Genomic DNA, 21,642 nt, shown 5'->3' on the forward strand with positions numbered 1-21,642 from the left:
GCGGCTCTTTCGGTCACACGGAGCGGCCGAGACCCCGCGCTGCTGCCCCGACGCTCCCTCGCTGCAGCTCTTTCAGTCGCTGCGCGGCCGCCGCTCCCCGGGCACTTCTTCTATAATTTATGATTCCATTCTCCTTACTTTATTCCATTCGCACCTCCCATCCCACGCCCTCCGCTGCGGCTCTTTCACCGCCGGGCTCCTCGCCGGTCTCTCGGTGTAGCTCCCTCAGTGCCACGGGCCGGCGGAGACGCCCCTCGGTGCAGCTCTTTGATCGGATTCTCTTCTTTCCTCGGGGTTTTCTCTCGTTCCCAGCTCGCCCGTCCCGCCGAGCGGCTCCTTCAGGGGCCCGGGGCGGCACCGAGCCCTCGGGGCGGCTCCAAAGGGCCCCGCCCGCCGCCGCTGCCCGAGGCCTCCCCGCTGCTGCCGGGGATCGGACACCGCAGGCGGCCTCGGCCCCTTCCTCTTTTTCCTCTTTTTCCTCTTTTTCCTCTTCTTCCTCTTCTTCCTCTTCTTCCTCTTCTTCCTCTTCTTCCTCCTCGCTGCTGCCGGGATTCAGCCCCCGCCGCCGCCCGGCTCCTTCTGCCGCTCCTGCCCGGCACGAAGCGGCGCTGCCGCTGACGGGGCCGGAGCGCGGCTGCCCCGCGACTGCCCCGCGCCTCAGGCCCGGGCCGGGGAGTGACCGCACGGCTGGGGAGGGACCCCCGCTGGCCAGGGCAGGGACTGACCCCATGGGAGGGTCCCCCCGCTGGCCAGGGCAGGGACTGACCCCATGGGAGGGACCCCGCGCCGGAGCAGGGAAAGATTCCTGTCCCCGAGGGCGAAGCAGCGGCACGAACTGAGCGCGACTCCCATCCCTTCTCCCTGCCCCGCTGGGCACAGCAGGGAGGAGCCGGGGATAAAGTGAACTCCGGCAAGGAGAAAGAGGTCGGGGGACAGTTCTGTACCAGGGTTTATTTTCCTCCTCACTCTCCTGTTCTGATCCGCTCCGTCCCAAATCCAGTTCATTCCCCACGTCGGGGCACTTGTGGCCGCGATGGCGATCCCTGAGTGACCTCTCCCTGCCCTTAGCCCGAGCCACGAGGACTCGCATCTGTTCCAGTTCCGTGCAATTCACGGGCATTTGGGGCAGCTGGAGCGAAGCAGCTGCAAACCACAGCGGGCTCGAGAGGGACTCAAGCAGGGCAGGAGCCGGGGCTGCCCCGAGGGAGCTCTCCCGACACGAACCTTGCCGGGCTCTTTCTACGGGAATTGCGGGGAATGTTTCCATTCACCGCTACAAAGCAGAGTCACAAGTGGAGCTGAGCTTTCAGCTTGAAATGAGGGAATCGAACGTGTGCGCGGGGACTGCTGGAACCTCCAGGTGCCTCTTGATCCTTTAGTTTCGGAAATATTCAGCCCCTCAGCAGCGATGTCTCTCTCAGCCCACCGGCTCCTGGCTCAGACCCAGCTCAGAGCTTGGAGAAGAGACCCAAGGTCCCAACAGAAGAAGCTCTGCAGGTTTTTTCTTCGTTCATATTTATTTTATGCTATTCTATTTTATAATCTATAACACTCTTTTTTTTTTTTCTTTTATTCTTAGTTTCTTTTTTTTTTCAATTTTTTTTTCTTCTTCTATTACATCGGGTTTTTTCTCTACTTCACCCACACAGCCTTTGTTCCCCTCCCGGAGGTTTGTGGTGAGATGCTGCCCTACCGTTTCTTCCCCGGAAACCAACGAATTCAATCGAAATAATGATGGATTTTTGAAGTCTTCCCGCCGCTGTTTCTAGAAGGTCCCGGCCGGGTCCTGCCAGGAAGACCCGGGCGCGGGGAGGTGCCTCAGGGCTTAATTGGGGAGAACAGTTTAATTGGGGCGAGAAACACTTCAATTCTGGGGAGAAAATGTGAATGAAGGGGAGAGAAAATGAACTGCGGGGAGGAGCCCCCCAGCCCCCGGCTGTGCCCCGAAGGTGCTGCCCGCGGCTCCCCTGCTCCCACCCCCGGGCTGGGGGCGCGGAGCTGCCGCTGCTCCCCGGGAACGTCACGGGATGAAAACTCCATTTAGGCTTTTCCAGCCGTGGCAGCGACGCTCAGCATTCCTCGGACCTTCCACTGCCCGTGGACATCCCGTGTCCCTCGGCTGTTCCGCGTCCCCCGGGTGTTCCATGTTCGCCCAGTTTGCTCCCGCACGCTCCCAGCCGCTCCCAGCCGCTGCCAGCTGCACTCAGCACGCTCCCAATTTCTCCAAGTCGCCCTCAGAGTGGTCCCTGTTGCTCGCAGTGTGACCTGTGTTACCCAGTTCTGGTCCCAGTGGGTTCCGGTCCTGGTTCTGGTCCTGGTGTATCCCGGTGTCCCAGTCTGTCCCAGTCCGTCCCGGTCCCTTCCCGGCAGCCGCCGCCGTTTCCCGGATCCTGCCCCTCCCGCCCCCGGAGCTGCCGCCGGACGCCCCCCAAGATGCTGACGGGGGCCGGGGGCTTCGTGTTGGGCTTCGCCCTCCTGGGCTGGGGCTCGGCCTCCACCTCTGGGAGAAGGTGACGGAGGGTCCCCGGGGGTCGTGTCCCCCCCCTCGGAGCGCGTGTGACTCCCCGATGTCCCCCCATGCCGGGGTCACCCCCTTTTCTCTCCCACAGCGCTCCTGACCCAGCTCCTGCTCCCCCCTGGGAGGGGCTTTGGGAGCCCCCCTGGAACCCCCTTGAATCCCATTCCTGGGCACTGGGAACCCTCTGCATTTCCTTCCCCAGCTCCGGGACCTCCCTGCACCCCTCATCCTGCACCAACACCCCCTGCACCCCCTGTCCCGGGTATCCTCCTCTCCCAGCCCCTGCCTCCCCTTTTTCCCTGACCCCTGGACCCCCGGACCCCCATTCCCGGCCATCCCGGGGCACCTCAGCCCCAGGCCTCCCTTTCCTGGGAAACCCGAGCTGGGCACGGGGCTCTGCAGCCGCTCTGGGATTTATGATCACCCAAAGGAAAGGGACAGGAGAGGAGAGAGAGAGAGAAGGAGATTGGGAGTCAGGGATCAGGGTCCCAGCGCCCAGTCCTGCTCCGCCGGGGCTGGGGCCCCGCAGCCGCAGGACAAAATGGATCCGCGGGTCCCGGTGCTTGCCCCGCTTCGGGCCGAACCCAGCGGGTTCCAGGCAGAGTTTGGCCGCGGGGCCCGGGAGCTCAGCCCAGCCTGGCCCGGGGGTCCCGCAGGGCGCGGCCGAGGAGGGTCCGGGGGATGCCAGGAGGGGATCCAGGGGAATTCCCTGGAATTGCCCCGTCCCCTCCCCCGCGCTCCCTCGGTCCCTTTGGCTTCTCCGTCTCATGCCCTGCGCCGCCGGGATCTGCCCGGCGACTGGTGACGTCACGAGCAGCCCGAGCTGCCATTGGCGGGCAGGAAAGAGCGGCGCCAATGGCGGGGCCGGAGGCGGCTCTGGGGGCGGGGCCGGGCTGGGGGCGGGGCCCAGCGGAGCCGCGCGATGGCTCCAGCGCTGGGGCCGGGGGCGCTCCTGGGGGGGCGAGGGGCGAGTGGGACCCCCGGCACGGGAACCCCCGAACCGCAACTCCCGGGCACGGGAACCTCCTGAGCTCCCATTTCCGGGTACTAGAACACCCTCCACCGCCATTCCCAGACACTGTGACCCCCCTGCATCCCCTTCCCCAGCACCGGGACCCCCCTGTTCCCCCTTGTCTAGCCCCGGGGGCCTCCGTGAAACCCCCTGAACCACCATTCCCGGGTGCTGTGACCCCCTGCATCCCCCTGCCCAGCACCGGGACCCCCTGTTCCCCTTACCTGGCACGAGGACGTCCCTGAAGCCCCGTTCCCGGCAAGGGGACTTCCCTGGACCCACATTCCCCGTCTCAGGAAAACCCCCTGAGCCACTGTTTCTGGGTCCCGGGACCCTCCTGAAACTCTATCTCCGGGCCGAGGACTCCGCCGTCCGCCCCGGTCCCGGCACCGGAACCACCTGACCCCCCCATTCCGGGCACCGGGACCTCCTTGCACCCCCATATCCAGGTCTGAACCCCCACTCCCGTGCACGGGGACCGCCCGGCACCTCCATCCCCGGCGCTGAGACCCCCCCGAGCCCCCTTATCCCGCACCGATACCCCCTCGCACCCCCTCTTCCCCCGCCCCGCGCTCCCTCAGGCACTTCCGCGGCTCCCAAGCTGCGCCACCGGGATCCGCCCGGCGAGCGGTGACTGCCCCGGCACAGGGACAGCCACCGGGATCCGCCCGGCTCCCGCCCCCGGCTCCTCCCGGAGCCTTCTGGAAACAGCAGAGGGAAGAGTTCAACAATTCATCATTATTTCGATTGATTTCGTTGTTTTCCGGGGGAGAACCGGTGGGACAGCACCTCACCACAAACCTCCGGGAGGGGAACAAAGGCTGCGTTAGGTGAAAATAGCGAAAAAGACGATGAAATGGAAGAAAAAGTAAAATAGATTTTACAGTAAAAGAGCATAAAATAATTATGAATAAAAGAAAATAACAGCAGAACTTCTTCTGTTGGGACCTTGGGTCTCTTCTCCGAGCTCCGAGCCGGGTCTGAGCCAGGAGCCGGTGGGCTGGGAGAGACATCGCTGCTGAGGGGCTGAATATTTCCGAAACTAAAGTATTAAGTGGCACCTGGAGGTTCCAGCAGTCCCCGCGCACACGTTCGATTCCCTCATTTCAAGCTGAAAGCTCAGCTCCACTTGTGACTCTGCTTTGTAGCGATGAATGGAAACATTCCCCGCAATTCCCGTCGAAAGAGCCCGGCAAGGTTCGTGTCGGGAGAGCTCCCTCGGGGCAGCCCCGGCTCCTGCCCTGCTTGAGTCCCTCTCGAGCCCGCTGTGGTTTGCAGCTGCTTCGCTCCAGCTGCCCCAAATGCCCGTGAATTGCACGGAACTGGAACAGATGCGAATCCTCGTGGCTCAGGCTAAGGGCAGGGAGAGGTCACTCAGGGATCGCCATCGCGGCCACAAGTGCCCCGACGTGGGGAATGAACTGGATTTGGGACGGAGCGGATCAGAACAGGAGAGTGAGGAGGAAAATAAACCCTGGTACAGAACCGTCCCCCGACCTCTTTCTCCTTGCCGGAGTTCACTTTATCCCCGGCTCCTCCCTGCTGTGCCCAGCGGGGCAGGGAGAAGGGATGGGAGTCGCGCTCAGTTCGTGCCGCTGCTTCCCCCTCGGGGACAGGAATCCTTCCCTGCTCTGGCCAGCGGGGTCCCTCCCATGGGGTCAGTCCCTGCCCTGGCCAGCGGGGGGACCCTCCCATGGGGTCAGTCCCTGCCCTGGCCAGCGGGGGTCCCTCCCCAGCCGTGCGGTCACTCCCCGGCCCGGGCCTGAGGCGCGGGGCAGTCGCGGGGCAGCCGCGCTCCGGCCCCGTCAGCGGCAGCGCCGCTTCGTGCCGGGCAGGAGCGGCAGAAGGAGCCGGGCGGCGGCGGGGGCTGAATCCCGGCAGCAGCGAGGAGGGAGAAGAGGAAGAAGAAGAAGGAGAGGAAGGGGCCGGGGCCGCCTGCGGTGTCCGATCCCCGGCAGCAGCGGGGAGGCCTCGGGCAGCGGCGGCGGGCGGGGCCCTTTGGAGCCGCCCCGAGGGCTCGGTGCCGCCCCCGGCCCCTGAAGGAGCCGCTCGGCGGGACGGGCGAGCTGGGAACGAGAGAAAACCCCGAGGAAAGAAGAGAATCCGATCAAAGAGCCGCACCGAGGGGCGTCTCCGCCGGCCCGTGGCACTGAAGGAGCTGCACCGAGACACCGGCGAGGAGCCCGGCGCTGAAAGAGCCGCAGCGGAGGGCGTGGGATGGGAGATGCGAATGGAATAAAGTAAGGAGAATGGAATCATAAATTATAGAAGAAGTGCCCGGGGAGCGGCGGCCGCGCAGCGACTGAAAGAGCTGCAGCGAGGGAGCGTCGGGGCAGCAGCGCGGGGTCTCGGCCGCTCCGTGTGACCGAAAGAGCCGCAGCGAGGGACGGGCGGGGCGCGGCTCGGATCGAGCCCTCCAGCTGCGCCAAGAGCGGCGACCCCGCGGGACCGCGCCGGGGCCGGGCGGCGGCGGCAGCCGGAGCCGGGGAAGCGGCTTGGAGCGGCGGAGACGAGCGGGGTGTTCCCGTCAGCTCCGCTCAGGCCTCGGTCACCGGGGGGTTCCGGGGCTTGTTCCCGTCAGCTCCGCTCAGCCCTCGGGCACCGGGGGGTTCCGGGGCTTGTTCCCGTCAGCTCCGCTCAGCCCTCGGGCACCGGGGGGTTCCGGGGCTTGTTCCCGTCAGCTCCGCTCAGCCCTCGGGCACCGCGCTGGGGCCCCGCGCACTTTTCCAGCCCGGCCGCCCCCACGGGCCGGGCCCCGCGGCTCCCGCTGCCGCCGCCTCTGCCCCGCCGAGCCCAGAAACCCCGGAACATCGCTGCCATGCACTAAAGAACCTTTCCGTGCGCAGCCAGGGGCGCAGAGGGGGAATCCTTATGGAGTCCCCTCCCCTCAGTCCCTCCTGGGCACGGCCGGGCATTAGCGCAGCTCCCGGGGCTGTGTCCCGGCACCGGCTGCTGCCCCAGGGCACGGGGCTGCCGCGCTTGGGCATTAAACGCGACAGATTTGGGGAGCAGGGACAGCCACAGAAACCCTCGGGGAGCCCTCGGGAGCCTGGAGCTGCCCGAAGGGCACAAAGGATGCCCTGGACACAGCGATTGCCCCAGCAGCGGCTCTGCCCCCCAGCACGGGGCTGTGTCCCAGACCCCACGCTCCAGCCCGAGGTTTGGGGGCGGCAGCGGAGCTGCTGGACGGAGGACGGCTGGAGGAGCAGGAGCGAGAGGAAGAGGAGGGATAAAGGGGGAGGAGCGGGAGGAAGAGGCGGGACGGAGGGGGCAGGAAGAGGAGCCTCCATGTGCATCCATCTCTCTCTGTGTCCGCAGCTCTGGGCCTCGGGAACACCGCTCCCCCCATCCCGCAGGTGACCGGGGACTGGCAGCTCGCCCCAAATATCTTGGGCGGTGCCTGGGGTTGTTTTGGGAGAGGGGATTTTTGGAGCTTGGAGGATTCCAGCACTGAGCCCCAAATATCTTTTTTGGTTCCTGGGGGAAGGGGGGTTTAGTGCGGCGGGGGGGAGGCGGATGTTTGGATCTTACAGGACTCCGAATGTGAGTCGCAAATGCCCGTTGGGGGATATTGGGGAGTCCCCGGCACGCGGGGTTTTGGGGTCCCGGTGGCGGCTGCCGGGAGAAATGGGATGGGGCGGGATGGGGCCCGGGAAGGGTGGGATGTGGGATGAAGTGTGGCGGAGGGGGATGGGCGGGATGGGGCCTGGGATGAGGCAGGCGAAGGTTGGGGATGATGAGGCCGGGGGGACCCCAGTCCTCAGGGGCCTGCGGGGTATCCGCCAGCTCTGAGGGAGTTTTGGGGCACCCCTAATCCTGAGGGGGTGGTGCTGGCAGCGGGGGACACGTGGCTCCGGCACCTCTGGCCCCACCTGAGCCCCCCCCGCCCCCAGCGCCCCCCGGAGAGGAATTTGGGGAGGGGGAGGTGGGGGCGGCCAGGCCGGGCCCCCCTGCGCTGTCCCGGCGGGGGCCGAGTGCGGGCGGGAGCCCCGCGGGGCCCGGCCCTGCCCGGGCACGGCTGATGCCGCCCGCCCGCGCTCCGCACTGGTCCGGACTGGTGCTCCCAGTGCCGTGCGGGGCGGGGCCGCTCTGGGGACCCCCCAGGGCACAGCGCGGCTGCTTTGGGGCTGTCGGCAGCGCCCGGCGCTGGGCATGGGGCGTGTGGGGGCAGCTGGGGCCGCACTGGTGGCACTGGTGGTGCTGGGAGCCCCCCCGGGCGCGGGGTGAGCGGTGAGAAGGGGGGCGGAGCTGAGACCCCAAATTGAGCGAAATGGGGAATGGAACCCCCAAAGTGAGCAGGAGGGGCCTGGAACCCCCAAAACCAAGGCCGGGGGAGGGGAGGTGGGGATTGGGGACGGGGAAGGTGCAGAAGGAGGAGGGGAAGAGGGGAAGAGGGGGCTGGGACCCCCAAAGAAAGCGGGATGGGGATGGGACACCCAAATTGAGCTGGAATGGGGCTGTGGACTGGGGGAACGCTGAGAAAGGGGAGGAGAGGGGAGGGAAAGGTGGGGTTGGGACAGAAGAAGAGCGGTTCCATGGGGGTGCAGCCCTGTCCCCCAGCACCTGAGCCCTGGAGCGATTCCCTGGGGCTCTGGGGAAGGGAGGGATCCACACTGGGGGGGTCCCCAACCCCCCTGTCCATCCCTGGGGCTGATCGGGGAGCTCCCCCCACACAGCAGCTGGTGCTGCGGCAGCCGTGGGGCAGAGGGGGTGGGAAAGGGGGGGCAGGGTGGGAGTGGAGGAGGAGCGGGAGGAAGAGGAGGGAGAGAGGAGGAGGAGGAGCTGGAGAACCACGAGGTTCCACCGCCCGCCCACTGTGTCCGCAGCACCCCCAGCCCCGGTAGCATCTTCCCCCCATCCTGCAGGTGAGCGGGGAGGGGGAGCTCACCCCAAATCTATCGGGGGGTCACCAGGAGGGGTTTTTTTGGAGGGGTGTTTGGAGCTTGCAGATTCTGGAATCAAGCCCCAGATGTCCTTGCATGTCCCTGGGAGGGATTTTTGGGCCAGAGGGGATATGTGGATCTTGCAGGACTCCAAAGCTGAGCCATAATTGCCCCTTGGGGGTCTTGGGGAGTCCATGTGAGGATCGCCTGGTCCTGGCGGGTTTGGACATTGGCTTTGGGGATCCCCAGGAGAGCTGGGAGCTGGAACACGGGACCCCTGGAGCAGGGAGAGCAGAGAGGGACGATACCAGAGCTGGGGGACCCCCAAGAGCCTGGAGGGGTGGGGGGGGGCCTGGAGATGAGGCAGGGCTGGGACCCGTCATCCCTGAAAGGGGCAGTGAGGAGAGGGGGGAGCCCTGAGTGCCTGGAGTGGAGGGAGGCTGAAGAGGGAGACCCTGGGACCTCTGGGAGCCAAAGCAGAATCAGGAAAAAGGGGCCTGTGGGACCCCCAAAACCCCCCAGCATCCCTAAGCAGGACCCCGGAGAGGGGGATCCCCAGGACCCACGGGACCCCCAGCAGCCCTGACAAGGGGGTCCCCCAGAACCCAAAGTGAGGAGACTGGAAAGGGGGAACTCCTGGAGGCTTTTTTTGGACTCACTGTCAATTTTTTGTTGGTTTTATGGACACCTGGTACCCGGTGACTTCTAGAGGTGGACTTGGGCAGGAGGAAGCCCCAACCCAACACACTCATCCCTTGTTTCTCCATAAACCAGGATTTCCCATTCCCAACCCTTGGCCGGATGGAGGAGGTGGCTGTGAGGAGGAGGAAGATGCCCCGGGACCCCCAGGCAGGTGAGGAGGAAGTCAGTGCCCCTTTCCCCCTCTCTCCTGCTCCATCTCCCAGCCCAGCATCACCCCTGGCTGCAGGACAACCCCGCTGCCGACGCCGTCCTGCCGGGGACAGACTGGGGGGATCTCCTTGCCCTTCCCTGTGGCACAGAGGCAAATCCCATCCTCTCCTTGTCCTTCCTCTCCAGACAAGGAGCTGAGCACGGAGCCCAGGGAGGACAAATCCCCGCGGCAGAACCTGGTGGAAGAGGCCGTTTTGAGCGGCTCCACGGCGCAGGAATCCAACGGGGAGGAAAAGCCCTGGAGATCCCACAGGAGAAAGGGCTGCAAACGCAGCCCAGGGTGCTCTGAGGAGGGAAGACCCACCCTGTGCCGGGAAGGCGGCCGGAGATCCAGCCAGAGGTCAGAGCTGGTGGTTCATGAGCAGCTTCACGATGGGGAGAAGCCCCACAAGTGTGGGGAATGTGGGAAGAGCTTCAGATGTAACTCCAACCTGATCGACCACCAGAGGGTCCACACCAGGGAGAGGCCCTAGGAGTGTTCCAAGTGTGGGAAGAGGTTTCACACCAGCTCCACTCTCCTCCGGCACGAGCGGATTCACACGGATGAGAGGCCCTTCCGCTGCCCCGACTGCAGGAAGGGCTTCAACCGCAATTCCACCCTCGTCAGGCACCGGCGCATCCACACTGGGGAGAGGCCCTATGTGTGTCCCCAGTGTGGGAAGAGCTTCTCCTGGAGCTCTAACTTGATCATCCACCAGCGCATCCACACCAGGGAGAGGCCCTACGAGTGTCCCCAGTGTGGGAAGAGCTTCTCTCAGAGGTCTCACTTGATCGTCCACCAGCGCATCCACACCAGGGAGAGGCCCTACGAGTGTTCTGAGTGTGGGAAGAGGTTTCACACCAGCTCCACTCTCCTCCGGCACGAGCGGATTCACATGGATGTGAGGCCCTTCCGCTGCCCTGACTGCAGGAAGGGCTTCAACCGCAGCTCCCACCTCGTCACCCACCGGCGCATCCACACCGGGGAGAGGCCCTACGAGTGTCCCCAGTGTGGGAAGAGCTTCTCAGACAGCTCTAACTTGACCCAACACCAATGGAGGCACCACTAAGGGAAGCCCTGCGAGTGCCCCGACTGCGGGAAGGGCTTTGTCCTCTGCTCCAAATTCATCCCCCATTAGAGCACCCACGCTGGGAAGAGCCCTGGTGACCCACATTCCCTGTGATCTGTGTTGGGAAGACCCCTGGCTGGTGCTCTCCACATTCTCCTGGATCCCCGTAGGCACCTGGGTGAACACAGGGGCAGGAACATCCATCAGGACTCAGATCAACATTGGAAATTCATTGGGAAGAGCTGATTTTTTAACTTTACACCCTAAAAAATTTCATCTACTCTATCCAAATGTTTCTTCTGCTGGCATCAAGCCACCCTGGATGATCTTGGAGGTCTTTTCCAACCTAAGTAATTTCCATGTTTATCCTGTCAAAACAAACAAAATTGGGGTAAAATTAAAGAAATTAAACAAAGAGATCTAAAGCTCCACCATTTTCCCGGAATTTGAGGATGAATTTGTGGTTCAGGGAAATATTTGGGAGGATCTGAGTGCTGCAGGGCTGCGAAGCCAGGCAGATTGGGGCCACAATCTCACAGTTGTGGGGGCAGAACGTGTCCTCCTGAGCCCGTCTGTTCTCCAGGAATTCCGGTTGTCTGTCCCAGTCCCTGGCCTGGGTCTGCCCATCGGGGGTGTCCCCCCCAAAGTGCCCAAATTGCTACTGAAGTGCCTGAGCTGCTCCAGGCTTTGGATGTTCCTGTCCCCCAGCCTGTCCTGGTCGGTGCTATGGGGGCTGGGAGAGGGTCTGGGGGGACTGGGTGGGATGGGATTTGGGGGCTTTTGGGGCAATCTGTGAGGGAGTTTTGTGGTCCTGGCATGGCTTTGTGGCTTTGGGAGAATTTGGGTGGGTGTTGGGGGGATGGGAAGGGGATTTGGTGGCTCTTGGAGCCATTTCTATTGCAGGGAGTGGTTGGGAGAGTCCTGGCTGAGAGCTGTGGGGTGGTTTGAGGGGTCTGGGAGTGGCTGTAGGGCTGGGAGGTGGTTTTAGGGCAGATGTGACCTCTCCAGACCCCCAAAGCTGCCACCAGACCTCACCCCCAAGATGCTGCCGGGGGTCGGGGGTTCCATGTTGGGGTTCATCCTCCTGGCACTGCAGAAGGTGAGGGGGGTCCCCAGAGGACGTGTGTGTCCCCCCCAGAGTGTGTGTGACCCCCCCCCCATCCCGGTGTCACCCCCTTTTCCCTGCCCACAGGGCTCCTGAGCCAGCCCCTGCTGCCCCGGGAGGGAATTTGGGGAGGGGGCAGAGGGGGTGCGCAGCCCCCGCCGGGGGATGACCCCGGCCCAGCGCCCTTCGTTCAGCACCGAGCTGGGCTTGGGGCCGCAGGAGGAAGAGGCCGATGGGAAGCAGATCCTGCAGGGGGGACAGGGCTTGGGCTCAGGGCAAGGTCCTGCCCTGCACACCTGTCTCAGGTGTGAGCCTGCCCCAGGAAGGGAGCGGGACATTCCCATCCCCACGGATCAGGGCTGGGAGCAGCACTGGGACCAGGGACATGGAAATACTGGGAGCCACTGGGACCGCACTGAGGGGTGAATTATCCCCCCCAGCACCTTTCCAGGCCGCCCTGCGACCTGAGAAATGCTCGCTGGGCCTCAGCCTTGGCCAAGAGCCCCCGGGCTCAGCTGCTCTGAGCTCAGCCGCTGCCGGCTCCCGCAGCCCGCCCAGGGCCGCCCTGCCCATGCCGGGGCTGTGCTGGAATTCTCTGCTGCTGCTGGGCCACTCGGGGGGTCTGGCCCAGCAGGAAAGGTGACCCTGAGCCAGGAGCTTTCCTTGGCTGCAGCAAAGCCTCAGCATGGAAAGACCTTCCCAGCGCTGTGCCCTGGGCCGGGAGGGATTGTGCCACCAGAGCTGTCCCTCCATTTCTTCTGCCAGGCAGCTCTAGGACATGGAAAGTGGAGAAGCCAGAGCTGCCTCTCCGCTTTCCGCAGTCCTCCAGAGGAATCCTGTGTGGGAAGCAGCCTGGGAACAGGGTTGAGGTGCCAGGGCAGGGGAATTCAGAGCCCTTTCCTCCCCCGTGGGCCCAGGCTCTGGCCCTTGCCCTTTGCAATGGCCCTGCAGCTGCCAGAGGGGCCTTTTTGGCTCAGCTGAGAGCAGTCCTGCTGCAAGGCTGTCCTCGAGCTGCTTGGGCTGCACATGTGCCCAGGGAATGCTCATTGCTTGCAGTCTCAGGCGCTGTGGGTGTGCAGGTGTAACTACTGCAGGAGGGAACAGCTCTGCCGGGGGCAGGTCTCTTTTTCTTGGTGGTTTTTATGTTGAATGAACGTTCCCTGCCAGCTCCGGGCAGAGCTCTGTAGCTGTATGTGCCACTTGTCTGTGGCACTGTGGCTCAGGAGGTGGCCAAGGGGAGCTTGTCCGAGGTGTGGGCAGAGGAATGGCCATCAGGCCAGGCTGGGGGGTCAGCGGCCGGTCAGTTGCGTTGCGTGGCCGCGGCTCTGGACGCTTGTGTGGGAGCGTGTGCAGGGCTGGAAGGCTGGGGCTGCCGCCGCTGTGTCGCAGAGCCGGGAAGGCCGGGGCTGGCCCGGCCCTGGCCCGGCCCCGCCAGCTCTGCCAGCTGCCGGCGGGGACACAAAGGGCAGCTCCGAGCTGCGGCCGCTGCGCTGCGGCCGCACAAACGCAGCGCCCGCAGAGCTCCAGGGCAAGGTGCTGGCCCTGGCTCGGGGCTGGGCCGGGGCCAGCGGCAGAAAATCAACTTGCAGCTTGGGCCCCGCAGCAGGGAGGAGCAGCAATTGCTGGGGGAGAGAGACTCTTGCCAAGGGCCTGCGGGGCCGGGCCCCAGGGAACGGCTTCCCGCTGCCCGAGGGCAGGCTGAGATGGGATGTGGGGCAGCAATGGTTCCCTGGCAGGGCGCTCAGGGCCTGGCACAGGCTGGCCCGAGAAGCTGCGGCTGCCCCCGCATCCCTGCAAGTGTCCCAGGCCGGCTCGGCCATTGGGGCTTCCTGCCCAGGAGGGCTGGGCTGGGCTGGGGCTGCTGAGGGCGGGATGGGCTCTGGCTGAGCCAGCTGAAGGCTGCGCATGATGAGGCCGGGGGGACCCCGTTGCTGAGTGGGTTCTGGGGTATCCCACATTCCTGAAGGGATTTTAGGGTATGTCCCATTCCTGCGGTAGTTTTGGGGTCCCCCCAATGCTTAGGGAGGGGTTCTGAGAGGGGGGCTCTGGTGCTTGGAAGGGGGAGCTATTGTCAGGGAGCCGGGGAGCCCATTTTGGGAAGGATGCTGCTGTTTCTGGCAATGTTGAGAGGTTCTGAATGGGCTGTGGTGCCCTGGCTGTCATTTTGGGACTTGAGGTGAGCCCATGGGCACAGCAAGGGCTGAGGAGAGGTTCCAAGCTCCCATTTGGGATGGAGGGATTGAGCAGGTGCCTCCAATAAACTCAATCCCAGCCCCAATGTGTCGATGGCAGCCCCAAATGGCTCGATCCGTCAGCCCCAAGGCCTGGCTGTGGGGAGTCAGGAGCCACAGAAGGGGAATTGGTGTCCAGGAGGGATGGGATGGGATGGGATGGGATGGGATGGGATGGGATGGGATGGGATGGGATGGGGGTGGCATCATGGGGGTGGGATGAAGTTTGGGATTGATGGGGTGGTTTGAACACTTGGAGTGGGGCACTCCAGGGAGGAAAACCAGGAGCTGCTTTTGGGGAGGCTCCTGCTGCTTTTTGACAATTTTGGGGCCTTTAAGTGGCTTCTGGGAGGTTGCAGTGAATTTGGGGAAGGTGCCGTAAGCCCCCCACAATTTGGGTGGCTGAGGTGAAATCCCCACATTTTGGGAGGGTGAGAGAACCCTAATTGGGAGGGGATCCTGCTGCTTTGCACCCCTTCAATGGGTTGGGAAGCGGCTTGTGAGGGAAGGAAGGAAGGAAGGAAGGAAGGAAGGAAGGAAGGAAGGAAGGAAGGAAGGAAGGAAGGAAGGAAGGAAGGAAGGAAGGAAGGAAGATGAAAAGTAAAATAGAAGAAAGAAAAAAAGAAAGAAAGCAACAAGAAATAATAAAGAAAAAAAAAAGAAATAAAAGCATTTAAAAATGAAGTAAGGAAGCAAGCAAAATATAATAAAAATTAAAGAAAGAAAAGAAGAAAGGAAGAAAATCAAAAGACAGATATAAAAAAGAAAATGAAAATGATGAAAGAAGAGAAGAAAAAGAAAGAAAGCAAGACTAAATAACATGAAACCAACAAGAAAAAAATTATTAAAAAACAAAGAAAAATCATTAAAAAATGAAGCAAGCACATTAAAAGATAATAAAAATGAAGGAAAGAAAGAAAAGAGGAAAGAAAAAGAAAGAAAGAAAGAAAGAGAAAGAAAGAAAGAAGAAAAATTAACAAGAAAATGAAAAAAGTGAAGAAAACAGAAAAGAAGAAACAAAGAAACAATGAAAGCAAGAGTACATAACATGAAACCAACAGGAAAATAAAAGAAAAAGGAAAAAAAGAAGAAAGAAAGAAGCAAGGAAAAAAGAAAAAAAGAACAGAAAGAAAGACACAAGAATGAAACTAAAGAAGAAAAGAAAGAAAGCAAAAAGAGAAAGAAGACAGAAAGCGGCAATAAAAATTTAAAAGAAAGAAAAAATATAAAATAATGAAGAAAGAAAGCTAAAAGAAATCAACACGAAAATTTAAAAAGCAAACAACAGTAAAAGATAAAAGAAAGATTCAATAACGTGAGACCAAGAAGAAAAACAACAAAAAAAAGAAATGAAGAAGAAAGCAGCAAGAAACAATAGAAAACCAAGAAAAATAATCAAAAATTCAGAAAGAAAAAAGCAAAAAGATAATAAAAATGAAAGAAGGAAAGGAAGAAAAAAAGAAAGACTGAAAACATGAAACCAAGAAGAAAATAAATGTTAAGAAAAGTGAAAAGAAGCAGAAAGAAAGAAACAAGGAAGAAAGAAAATGAAGAAAGAAAGACACGAGAAAAAATAAAAGTACATGAGAAAGAAAGATGAAAGACAGAAAGCAACAAAAAAGAAAGAAAAAGAAAAAAGGTAAAAAAATGAACGAAAGAAAAAAGAAGGAAAGAAAACAAAAAGAAATCAACAAGAAAATTTTAATAGTGAACAAAAAGAGAAGAAAAAAAGACTAAGTAACATGAAACAAAAGAACTTTTAAAAAAGGAGGAAAGAAAGAACCAAAAAAGAAAGAGAAAAGAAAAAAAAAGAAAGACAAGAAAAAATAAAAGAAGAAAAGAAAGAGAGAAGAAAGAAAGCAACAAAAAAAAATAGGAAAAAGAAAGAAAAAAGATGAAAGAATGAAGAAAGAAAGAAAGCTAAAAGAAATCAAGAAGAAAATGTAAACCTTGTGCCACTCCGGGACCTTGTGCAGCCAAGGAGAGCATTGTGAGAGTGTGGGGCCATGGAACCAAGGGACCATTGTGACCTTGTGGGGCCTCATGGACTCAAGGGACCATTGCCACACTGTGGGGCCTCATGGAATGAAGGGTCCATTGTGACACTGCAGAACCAAGGACACCATGGTTACACTGTGGGGCCCATGGAACCAAGGGACCATTGGGACACCCCGTGGCCTCATCCTCTTGAATTTCAACAGATCTGAGGGATGGCAGCACCTGCAGGCAGCACTGAAGGATTCTGGGGAGAACCTTTAATCCCTGGTCCAAAGGAAATGAGAGAAAGACCCCTGGTAAGATAAAGACACCTTTTCCTTTCCCGGTGTAAACTGTTGACCTGCCTGTAAGGTGCAGCAAAAGCTTTGCAGGGTTTGGTTCAAGGTACCCAAGGTTGGAACAGGGAAGTGTTCGAGTCCCTTCTAAGAGAAGGGTTGGAGTCTTTGTGCCATGACTGCCTGGGATCCATGGAACAAGTGTGTTCTGGCAGACTCTGGGACCTCCACAGCAATCCCATCCAGGAGCCAGCACTGGACCTGCACCCTGGTGGGAGCAGCGTGGTACGGGTGGAAAACGGGCAGCTGGGTGTGCAGTGGGAACCTCAACCCAGGTCATAGAAGCCCAGGCTTTAGCTTTGAACACATCAGCACAAAAAGCAGAATGAATGACCTTTCCTAGAAATCACTGAAGGAAAAAGGGTGAACATATGGACTGATTTGAAATCTGGGTTTGGAATAATAGACGCCCAGGGAGCCACATGGAAGGAAAGGACACAGAGGTCTCCAGTGAGTACAAAAAGAAATCAGTCACCTACTGCAGAGTGTGCCAAAGCCAAAAGAAGTGGCCCTGATGCCCTTGTAAAGCCCATGGGTTTGGAGACTCCCCAGTTAATCCAGGGAATCCATTGGCTGACCAAACAGCTCAAGAGGGTGCTGAAAAAGCTCTCCTTGCACTAATACCTAGCAAAAACTGGAATGTTCTGCAACAAAAGCCAGATTCCAGTGATCAGGACAGGCAGTCAGCCCCATCAGCAGCAGCTACGGAAAATCCCAGCAGGTGATCGGTAACCCCGTGTGGGCAGGTAATTGTAGCTCCACAATTAATGTATAATGGAACTAAACCATCAGGAAACACATTAGGAAATGGAGAATATGGTGGCCAGTTTACAAAGGCATCTTGTAAGCACAAAAATGGCAAAAAATAATAGATCAGTTGTTGAGAAAGATGTGATTGGTTTTGAAGGAAGAAGGCTGCCTCCAGGGCTCGTTACATGGGAATCACCAGGTGATCTTGGCCAACTGATTTTGCAGAACTGCCCAGGCAGAAGGGGGACTGGCACATTTTGGCATTGGTGGATACTTTTTCTGGATGGCCAGAAGCTTTCCCATGTGGCACCAACAAGACAAGGGAAGTCTCAGAAGTTTTACTGAAATGAATATTTAATAGCACTGGGACTAACTCTTGTAAGCCTTAAAAGGTGCATGGTTCTCAACAGATCATTGGGGCTGGACTCGCCTGTACATCCTTTCCAACCAGGAGATGCGGTGTGCATCAGAACCTGGAATTTTGGAACAATCCAGCCAAAGTGGAAGGGACCATCTCAAGTCCTCCTGGTAACCTACCCTGCACTCAAGGTAGAAGGAATCAAACTCAGGGTTCATCACATGCGGGTAAAACCAGCGAGTACACATGAAACACAGCAGAAACAAGACTGACACCGTGGGGTTTGGGGTTTTACATCAATCCTATTGTTTTAGGTATTGAATAGGATTTTCTAAGGGGATACTATTTATTGGATCTAGATGAAGATGATCAATAATTGTGTATCTATAATAAAAATAGAAACGATGTTCCTGACTTCTGGGAAGGGAAATGCGGTTTTCAAAGTCAGTGCAAGATGTTGGCAGATGACAGAATGTGACCCCTGTAACAGCTTGTTTGCCAACACCAACCTGTGCAGAAAATCCAGTTCCGTGGGGAGCTTCAGTCAGCAATTTGACAAAAATCTGGGAACACTTGTGGGAAGGAAATAGCACCCAGGGCACCTGGACAGGGATGGAAGGAGAATATTCCTTACCATGGACACATAACAATACTGCTGAGTATTGTAACATTTCCAAACTGGATCTGGAAATTACCTCAGGGAATATTGATCAGCTGACAGACTGCACTGATACCCCCTGGGGCTGTCAAATTCCAGCAGTATGGAATCGCCCTCAGACAGGACAATGGGAATGTTTCCAGCCAGTTCAGGGGTGTCTGGGCTGGGAAGGGAGCCCAGGCCTTCCACGGGACCCCTTACAGGTGGGTATAAAATATCCTGATTTAACAAGGTCAAGGCCAAAGGATCCCAGGACAAAGGAAAAGCGGGATTGCCCTGGGACAGACACTTGAGCTGTTTGGAATCCTGAGGTGCAGCAGCTCCAGGCTGTGGCCCAGGCTCTGAGGCTGGGCTGTGTTTGTAGAAATGATTCTGCCTTTCTCAGTGACACCTGGGCTCAGCCAACAACCAACGAGCCTTGGAGAGGCACAGAGTGTCAGCAGGATGCGGTCAGATCCTTGGGAGCCCCAGGATGGGTGGGAAGTGATGGAATTTGGAGCACACTTTTGGCCCTGGGAGAATCAGGAGCACCATGGACACTGGGGGTATTAACGTTCCGTCCCTCGTGCAAGGAGTCACTACCGGGAACCCGACTGTGGGGAAAGGTTAAAGGGGATGGAACTTGGAAACATCCCAGTGCGGGAACTACAGCGGGATGGATTTTAGAATCCATCTCTGCTCCGCAAAGATCTGCCTTTAGGAACAGACCAGCCACACACCATTGGGCTCTGCAGATGGAAACTTGAGGGAATGCAGCTCCTTTGGGGTTTGCTGAAATAAAGGAACAATTGCCAGCCACAGCTAAAATGACCTTACAGAGCAGATTGGCTTTAGCCCTATTGCTGTGACATGGACAGGGAGTATGTGGATTCTTGAACTGGAACAGCAACACTTGTTGTGTGCACATTCCAAATGTGATGCTGGATTGGGTGATCAGGGAGCGAGGATAAAATCAGTTGCTGCATCCAGCAGGGATTTAAGGGGAGGGTTAGACAGTAACTGGATAAAATATTTCAAGGACTTGGATTTTCTCTGACTGATGGTTGGCCTGACTTTTGCAAAGTCTAACTGGGATCACAGCAATACTTGTGCTTATGACACTTGCTTTGAGCTGTGTAAAGAACATGGTTGTGAAAGCAGCTGAGGAACTCGCGGGATGTGAGTAAAGGAGCAGAGTGCGGCTTACGAAGGCTTGAAGGGAAGAGAAGCTTCCCAACCCTCCAAGGGGGGGAAATTTGCCAGATGAAAAACCGTTTGCACCTGGTGGGTTCATACAATGCTTCTTCTCCAAAAGCCACTGGCCATGGAACCGCACAAGGCTGATTCTGTAGGCAGCAACCAGCCCAGGTGTGCCAACTTTCACCAGTTCACCGGGCAGTCAGGGCTGGCTTTGGGGTCACCGACCACCAGGGACCCCCAAAGAGACCCCCAGGGCAGAAGAATGGATGTGCAAAGGGGTGGGGGAAATATGCAATGATTTTGGGGAAATGATTGTCGTGTGTGTGTTTATTGTGGGACAATCTGGGAATGAGTCTGTGAAACACAGTCTGCAAACAGGAACATTCCTGAACTCGGCACACACGACCTTGGGAGGGGCTCTCCCCTCGTGCATCCGGCCCAATAAAGAATGCTGCTGCTTCGTGCTGCGCTGGTGCTGAGGAGGTTTTGTTTCACTGAAGTTTTGGTAACACCTCTGTGCCTGTGTCACAGAGCCACAGAGCAGCTGTGATGTCAGAAAGGCGCTGTGTGACATCACAGGGTGGGCTAAGACATCACAGGGTATTGGTGTGATGTCACAGAGAGGGCTGGGCCATCCAGGAACAGGCTTTGTCATCACAGAGTGGGTTGTGACATCACAGGGTGGCTGTATGACATCAGAGAGTCTAGGGTGACATCATGGAGCAGCTCTGTGACATCACAGAGTGGTGCTGTGACATCACAGAGTATTGGTGTGATGTCACGGGGGGGCTGGGCCATCCAGGAACAGGCTTGGACATCACAGAGTGGATTCTGACATCACAGGGTGGCTGTATGACATCACAGAGTCAGCTGTGACATCACAGAGCAGCTGTGTGATGTCACAGAGAGGACTGTGACATCACAGGTGGTGTGACATCACAGCAGATATGACATCACAGGGTTGTTATGTGACATCACAGAGTGAGCTGTGAAATCGCAGATATGGCTGTGATATCACAGGGCAGAGGTCTGACATCATGGAGCAGGCTATGACATCACTGAGTGGTTGTGACTTCCCAGGGTGGCTGTGTGACATCACAGAATGTGTTGTGACATCACAGGTTGGCTGTGTGACATCCCAGGGTGGCTATGTGACATCCCAGGGGGTTGGATGCCATGGCAACCCTCATCAGTTCCAGTTCCCTTGGAAACCCCCCCAGGACCCATTGCTGCACTCAGGGTCCGTGGCCACTTGCCCGCAGACCTGTGGCTGCCCTCGGCTGCCATGGCAGCCCTCAGGACAGAGCGGTGCCGGGGCTGGTGCCAGCTACAATTGCACTGACACTCGCTGATGCCCTCAGGTGCCACGGCAGCGGCCACAGGGACCCGTTCCTCACTTTGGTGCCACGGACACCAACGCTTGGCCCCGCTGCCATGGGGATTGGCACGGTCACCTGCACTCAGGGTCCATGGCCGGGCACTGCTGCCATGGACACGGGCATGGAGCCCTGGGCCACAGTCGGCTGCCATGGCCACCAGCCCAAGGTCCCGTGGCCAGGGCCGGGGCCAAGGAAAGGAACCCGTGGAGCCGTGGTGATGGTGGATGGCCATGGGGTGCTGCTGTGGGCTGGGGCAGAGGGAATTTCCTTGCCAGGCCTTTCTCTGGGGCTGTGTTTGGCTCTGTGCTGAGCACAGCGTTGCTCACACAGAGATGGTTTTGTTCTTGCTGAGCTTGCACAGAGCCAAGGCCTTTCCTGCCCCTCGTTCGGCCACGCTGGGGAGGGGCTGGGGGTGCGGGGGAGCTTGGCAGGGGTCACAGCCAGGACAGGTGACTCCAACTGACCCCAGGGATATCCCAGACCACAGGACACCATGCTCAGTGTATAAAGTGGGGGGAACAAGGAGGAAGGGGGGACATTTGGAGTGAGGGTTTTTGTCTTCCCAGGTAACACTCAGGCAGGACGGGGCCCTGATTTGCTGGTGGGCAGGGTCAGCACCAAAGACACAGACACCAACTGAAGGAACTGTGCAATTTATAAAATGCAAATCTGCAAAAAGTCACAGAAGCATAAGCTCAGCAAAGCACATAATCATTAGCAAAGAATCACAGCAGGAGCAGCTCAGCAATGCCCCCAATCATCAGTGCCAAAGATTGCCTGCAGTGATTAACCAAGATCCAGCCCCAGTGACCCTCAGACTTTACCATCCCCCAGAGCCACCCATCAGCTGGGGGAAGCTGTCCCAGCCAAGGACTGGAGAGCCACTCCCGGACACTGGGAATTCCTGCAGCTGCCTCCAGCCACAGCTGAGGCTCCAACCCCGCTGGGAGAGGGCCCAGCTTTGACAGTGCTGGAGAAACAAACTGACAGCACTTCTAGTGCGGGAACATCTGCTTTCATCCTCCTCTTGGCTTCCTCCTAAGCCTGGCCAGGGCTCAAGGAGGAGCCAAGGGAGCTGACTTTGACCATACAGCCCCAAACAAGGCCAGATGTTGGATTTCATGGCCTTGTCTGGCTTCTAAACACAGAAAGGTCAATACATGTTTCACTAATGAGGGGATACATCAATCACAGCGCTAATGATCATGCAAATTTCAGTAATGAGGAGATACAAAGAACCTTTGGTTGGAAGGTTCATCCAGAGGTCACCTTTGG

At 58.4% G+C, this 21,642-nt stretch overlaps 1 pseudogene; it reads left to right on the forward strand.

The window, feature by feature from the left end:
• Positions 1-1,033: 1,033 nt before the first annotated feature.
• Positions 1,034-10,797, forward strand: LOC138099860 (zinc finger protein 34-like; annotated as a pseudogene).
• The last annotated feature ends 10,845 nt before the right edge of the window (positions 10,798-21,642 follow it).

This window comes from Aphelocoma coerulescens, chromosome 28, assembly GCF_041296385.1.
Source record: "Aphelocoma coerulescens isolate FSJ_1873_10779 chromosome 28, UR_Acoe_1.0, whole genome shotgun sequence".
Taxonomy (NCBI): domain Eukaryota; kingdom Metazoa; phylum Chordata; class Aves; order Passeriformes; family Corvidae; genus Aphelocoma; species Aphelocoma coerulescens.